Genomic DNA, 7,361 nt, shown 5'->3' on the forward strand with positions numbered 1-7,361 from the left:
AAATGAATTTTAAGCCTAACTCAACCCCGTAAAACTGATTCAATGAAATGAGGTTTACATCCATTTAAAAAGTCTCTAATTTTTAGTCCATGTGGGATTTCCAACCGACACTGAATATTATAAAACATGATACGAATATAATCTCTAAAATATAAGATATAGAGATCAGATCTATATATTATATAGTTATAAATTATATAAATTAATAATAAAGATTTAGTTAGACGAATATTAACCTCTAAACTTTCTAAGAGAACTCATTATACCAAATATAACATCCATTAAAGGAGAACACTAAATTGTGGAGGTCAGTAACTAAAGTGTTTTCAAAATAAACGTAATTAGCTTACTAGGAACCTAATTGTAATTAATAAAAATTTCTATTTAAGGACTAAGTTGTAAATAGAAAATAATTAAGAATCAATATTGAAAAATAGTTAGGGGTCAATCTATAATTTTAAGAATGTTTTTTTTTAGTTATATATGCAATTACGATTTTCTTTTAAGTTAACGGAAAATATTCAATTTTACTCTTAAAGATGTTGATTAAATTTTTAAATAAAAAAGAAAGTCAAATATAAATAATAACTATATTATGTTCTATATTATATACCTAGAAAATCAAGGTATTAAAAAATATCTTTAAATTAAGGGGTTTTGAAGAATGAATATAAAATTTATTTTGAGAAACTTCATAAGTCCTCAAAACATATTTGATAAACCTGAAAATATGACTGTAGAAAATAGCTAATCACAAGTCCAAATTATTTTCATATTAAAATTTAAATTTTTAGTAACTTAAATGAATAATTTTTGGATCAAAATAAATGAAGTGATAGTTTAAAAAAATCAAATTGCAAATTCTTTTTATTTACACTACAAATTGTGTAAATTTTTTAACGCAATATGGACGCAAAATAAAATTGCAGAAAGTAAGGCAAAATTTCACAAATTTTGGTAGAGGAAAGTCTTAGTTTGCACAAAATTTCTGAAAAATTCTTCGGAAATAATTTTCTGTTGAAATTCCATGTAAGAATCTCCATTGAATTTTGGACAAAGCGCAGGTTAAATGGATGAGTATTTACCTAGGAAAAAACTCAAACAGTTTCACACATAAACGAATCTTCCTTTCAGCCCTAGCAGTGATGAATAAAAAATTTATTGCGAATCTTGTGGGATGAATTTGGGGCTCAAATCCCAGCCGAAACTCAACACACATAATGACGAATATCTGGTAAAAATTTCTGACCAAAAGACCCAAGATATAAGGTGTAGTAAGTGATGGAGAACAGGATCAAGAAGAAATAGAGGCCGAAGATCAAGGTCAAGAAGAGGTAGAGGCCGATGTTGAAGAAGCTCAAGGAGACACTAGCTTACCTCAAAGGCTTACAAGGAGCAAGTTTAAAGAATTAGGAAGTAGTGGTAGATTGTTTTCTCTTTTTATAGTATCTTTTGTATAAAAGTATAATGTTTAAATATATAGTTGTTAGAAAGGTGCTTAAGAGGGAAACATTAGATACCTCTTTTGTAAAGCATCTTTAGGCTTTAGTTTAGAATTTTCTAGAAGGTGACTCTTCATGAATCACTATAGGCGTTAGCTTAGGGGACTTTTGGTTAGCTTGTGGTGCAAGCTTTGTAAGCTTCATGACCGGCCCTTGCTCCTATAAAAGGAGGGCTTAGGTCCTTCAAATAATAGAATTGAATTTTGAAGTAACAAAACTCTCCCAAATTGGTGATTGAGTGAGTGAGAACTTGCCTTCTACTCTTCCTAGTCTCATCTTGAGTGCCTTGGTTCCTCAAGTGGTGGCATTTCACACTTATCTTGGAGCATTCACACTTCAAGTGGCGTGCTCATCAACCAAGAACTACAACCACATAAGTCTTCTTTCTTCTCCATCTATTTCTTCCATTTTCATGTCCATTTGAACTCCTTAAACATGTCTTAGGCCTTTTCTTGCAATTCTATTCGGTGTTTTAGCTTCTTTTGCTATTTTGTTCGGTTCATCTTCTTTCTTACTGAGTTTAATCGGTTCATCTTCATTCTTACTTGCTTTTGTTCGGTGCATTTCAATTGTCAAGCATTTTAATCGGTTCATTTACATTCTTAAGCAATTTAATCGGTTCAATTGGCAAGAAATGGACTTCCATGTGAGTTTTGGTGTATTGGCGCAAGTTTTGGTGAGTTCTTGAAACATAGAACATTGATCCATTTCTATAAAAGTGCCTATTCAATCTCCAACTCAAGTTGATTCCATAAAATGTCAAAGAATCATCTCTATCTTATTATTGGAATCATATCAGTAAGTCCCAGACTGAGAATAAACAAAACCGGTTTTTCGAAAACAAAACATCCTGACTTTTCTTCCCTATATCTCCTTTTTGTGATTTGTTTATGGACGTGCCTCCTTAGCTGGGTGCAAAAAACACATGAAAGTACTTGTGTGAATTTTTTCAAAGCAATATGGACGCAGAATAATATTGCAGAAATTAGGGCAAAATTTCACAAATTTTGGTAGAGGATATACCCTTGGTTTGCAAATTTTTTTTGAAAAATTCTCCGGAAATAATTTTCTGTTGAAATTCCATGTAAGAATCTCCACTGATTTTGGGAAAAAACGCAAAAGGTTTTAGGTCAAACAGATGAGTATTCACCTAGGAAAAAAATCAAACAGTTTCACACACAAATGAACCTTCCTTTCAGCCCTAACAGTGATGAATACAAAATTTATTTCAAATCTTGTGGGACGAATTTAGGGCTCAAATATCAGCCGAAACTCAACACACACAACGATGAATGTCTGGTAAAAATTTCAGGTAAAAAGACCCAAGCAATAAGGCGTAGTAAGTCCCAGACTTAGAGTGAATATGATGGAGATCAAGCTGAAGAGGACATGGAGGCCAATCAACAAGATCAAGAAGAGGTAGAGGCACAAATGGAGGACGCCCATGGAGGTCAAAGCCTACCTCAAAGGCTTACAAGAAGCATGTTCAAAGCTTTAGGAGCTAGGGGACATTTATTTTCTCTTTTTGTAATTTCTTTGGTTGAAGGTGCTTAGAGGGAAACATTAGAAACCTCTTTTGTTATAGCATCTTTTAGGCTTTAGTTAGGAGCTTTAGGAAGGGGGGTGTATTAGTAGATAGGTGTAGGAGTAGAATAGGAGGTGCCAAAGTGAAGGAAGAGGTCACACCTTCCTCATGCCTTGTAAATAGGCGCCGGTTCTAGTTTGTTTTAGGGGGGAAATTTGAAATTGTTTAGCTTGCATTTTCAGCACCTTAGGCTATAAATAGAGGTGCTTCCTTTGTAAATTGCAGATTTGAATTTTAGAGAAAAGAAACTATACTCAAATTTTGAGTGATCATTGGAGAGCTTTTGAGCCTTCTTCTCTAGTCTCATCTTGAAGGATCCATGGTGTCCTCAAGTGGCGGCAGCACACTCATCTAGGAGCAACCATCCTTCTAGTGGCGTGATCATCCAACCATACATCCATCTTCATAAGCACTCTCTTCTCCTTCCTTTCTTTTTTTGTTAATTCCTTGTCTTAGCTTGTTTCCTTGTTGAATTTGGTTCGGTAGTTTCATTTTATTTGTGTTGCTTCGGTTCTTTTATGGTGCCTTGCTGTTCTTCATCTTTCTTCTTCATTTTCCAGCTTTTTGTTCGGTTCATTTTAATTTCCAGCATTCAAATTCAGTTTGCTTAGCTTTTGTGCCTTTTTGTTCGGTTCAATTTGACAATAATTGATCTTCTATATGAGTTTGTGTTTTGGCACTAGTTTTGGTGAGTTCTTGTTCATAGAACCTTGATCCATTTCTATGATAAAGTGCCTAGCTCTTAACCAACTCAAGATGATTCCTAAGAATGTCAAAAATCATTCTAATTGTGCTATTGGAATCACATCATGTGGTATCATGAGTTTAGGTGTGTTCTTGTTTAATTGTTGAGTTGTGTAGCACTTTATTTCAAGAGCTCTTTTAATTTCTTGCAATTTAAGTTTCTGTTTTAGGCTTATTTTGAGTTTACTTGCTGTTTTTAATTCTTTTGCCTATCATATGTTTGAGTATTTTCCTTTTTGAATCATGTCAAGTTTTGTCTTAGTCATGTTATTCCATAATTGTCATTACTTCTAGTAGTACTTTTATTGTTTTTGATTGTTTCTTGCTTTAGTGTCATATAATTTTCTGAATTGATATTGATCCTTTGTGCATTTTCTTTTTAGAATTGAGTTCATACTTGTATTCTAGACCTATACAAGTTCCAATACATCATTTTCCATTATGTCTTTGCTAGTTCATAATTATGTTTTTTATTCCTATTAGGATTCCTCTGTTTCTGAAAAAAAAGTGCTTACTGTTTTTCCTTATTGCAATTGATTTACTCACTGGAAAATTCTGAAATTCTGGATTTGTGATATTCAAAGTGATAGAAAAGAGTAGAAAAAAGAATCATTCAAAAATTCAAAGTACACAAAAAATGATAAATAAAATAAAAAAAGTGTACAATTCTGCCGAAAAGAATACGGTAATCTGGCAGCGATTTTAAAAAATTTATCTCAATTAATTGGCTTACTGTTTTTAATTGATTCCAGTGCCATTATTGAGTTAACATCTTGAAGTTAACATCTAGAACCTTGATCCATTTCTATGATAAAGTGCCTAGCTCTTAACCAACTCAAGATGATTCCTAAGAATGTCAAGAATCATTTTAATTGTGCTATTGGAATCACATCAGAATAAAACTGGTTTTCCGAAAACAAAACGTCCTGGGTTTTCTTCCCTATATCTCCTTTTTGTGATTTGTTTATGGACGTGCCTCCCTATTAGTCGGGTGCGAAAATCACATGAAAGTACTTGTGTGAATTTTTTCAAAGCAACACAGAATAAAATTGCAGAAAGTAGGGCTAAATTTCACAAATTTTGGTAAAGGTTAGCTTTGGTTTGCACAAAATTTCTGAAAATATCCATAGAAATAATTTTCTATTTTTTATGGACATGCCCCCTTAGTTGGGTGCAAACAACATATGAAAGTAATTGTGTGATTTTTTTTCAACGCAATATTAACGCAGAATAAAATTGCAGAAAGTAGAACGAAATTTCACAAATTTTGGTAGAGGATAGCCTTGGTTTCCGAAAGTAATTTTTTGTTAAAATTCCATGTAAGAATCTCCACTGATTTTGGGACAAAACGCGAAAAATTTTAGGTCAAACGGATGAGTATTCACCTAGGAAAAAAATCAAACAGTTTCACACACAAATGAACCTTCCTTTCAGCCCTAACAGTGATGAATAAAAAATTTATTTCAAATCTTGTGAGATGAATTTGGGGCTCAAGTCTCAGCCGAGACTCAACACACACAATGATGAATGTCTGGTAAAAATTTCAGGTCAAAAGACTCAAGCAATAAGGCGTAGTAAGTCTTAGACCTAGAGTGAATAAAACTTGTTTTCCGAAAACAAAACGACCTGACTTTTTTTTCCTATATCTCCTTTTTGTGATTTAATTATGGACGTGCCTCCTTAGCTGGGTGCAAATAACATATGTGTTGGAGATCCCACATTGACTAGAGATTAGGACATTTCATTTTATATAAGTGGGTGCAAAAATTTCTCCCCATGAACCAGTTTTATGGGTTTGAGTTAGGCTTAAAGTCCACTTCGTAATATGGTATCAGAGACATTTCGAGCCTATCCTAACGAGTGTTTGTTGGCCTTATCAGGCCACCCGCTATCGGGCTGTTATCAGACCACCCATAATATGTTATCCCAAGCACGAGTTGTCACTCTTGGCGTGAGGGAGGTGTGTTGGAAATCCCACATCGACTAAGATTATGACATTTCATTGTATATAAGAGGGTGCAAACCTCACCTCATGAACCTGTTTTATGGGGTTGAGTTAGACTTAAAGTCCACTTCGTAATAATATGAAAGTACATGTGTGAATTTTTTCAACGCAATATAGACGCAGAATAAAATTGCAGAAAGTAGGGCAAAATTTCACAAATTTTGGTAAAGTATTGGTTTGCACAAAATCTCTGAAATATTCTCCGAAAATAATTTTCTATTCAAAGTTCATGTAAGAATCTCCACTGAATTTGGGACAAAGCGCGACAAATTTCAGGTTAAACGGATGTGTATTCACCAAGGACAAAAATTAAACAGTTTCACACACAAATGAACCTTCCTTTTAGCCCTGACAGTGATGAATAAGAATATTATTGCAAATGTTGTGGGACGAATTTGAGGCTCAAATCTCAGCCGAAACTCAACACACACAATGGCGAATGTCTGGTAAAAATTTCAGACCAAAAGACCTAAGAAATAAGGTGTAGTAAGTCCCAGACTGAGATTGAAAAAAATCGGTTTTCCGAAAACAAAACACCCGACTTTTCTTCCCTATATCTCCTTTTTGTGATTTGCTTATGGACGTGCCTCCTTAGCTTGGTGCAAACAAAATATTAAAGTAATTGTGTGAATATTTTCAATGCAATATGGTCGTAAAATAAAATTGCAAAAAGTAGGGCGATATTACACAAATTTTGGTAGAGGATAGCCTTGGTTTGCGTAAAATATCTGAAAAATTTTCTGGAAATAATTTTCTTTTGAAATTCCATGGAAGAATCTTCTCTAAATTTGGGACAAAACGCGACAAATTTCAGGTCAAACGGATGAGTATTCTCCTAGGAAAAAACTCAAACAGTTTCACACACCTACGGACCTTCCTTTCAGCCCTGGCAGTGATGAATAAAAAATTTATTGCATATCTAGTGGGACGAATTTGGGGTCAAATCTCAGCCATAACCTAACACACACAATGATGAATGTCTGGTAAAAATTTCAGACCAAAGCAATAAGGCGTAGTAAGTCCCATACCTAGAGTGAACAAATCCTATTTTCCAAAATAAATGTCCTGGCTTTTCATCCCTGAATCTCCATTTTGTGATTTTTTTATGGACATCCCTCCTTAGCTGGGTGCGAAAAACACATGAAAGTACTTGTGTGAATTTTTTCAAAGCAGTATGGACGCAGATTAAAATTGCAGAAAGTAGGGCTAAATTTCACAAATTTTGGTAGAGGATAGCCTTGACTTGCTCAAAATTTCTGAAAAATTCCCTACAAATAATTTTCTAAATCTCAGCCAAAACTCAATAGATGCAATGACGAATGTCTGATAAAAATTTCAGACCAAAAAACCCAAGGAGTAAGGCGCAGTAAGTCCCAGACCGAGAGTGAACAAAACCGATTTTTCGAAAACAAAACGTCCTGGCTTTTCTTCCCCGTATCTTCTTTCTGTGATTTGTTTATGGACGTGCCTCCTTACCTGGGTGCAAACAACATACAAAAGTAATTGCGTGAATTTTTTCAGCGCT

Source organism: Phaseolus vulgaris, chromosome 10 (assembly GCF_051622355.1).
Source record: "Phaseolus vulgaris cultivar YP4 chromosome 10, ASM5162235v1, whole genome shotgun sequence".
In the NCBI taxonomy this organism is placed as follows: domain Eukaryota; kingdom Viridiplantae; phylum Streptophyta; class Magnoliopsida; order Fabales; family Fabaceae; genus Phaseolus; species Phaseolus vulgaris.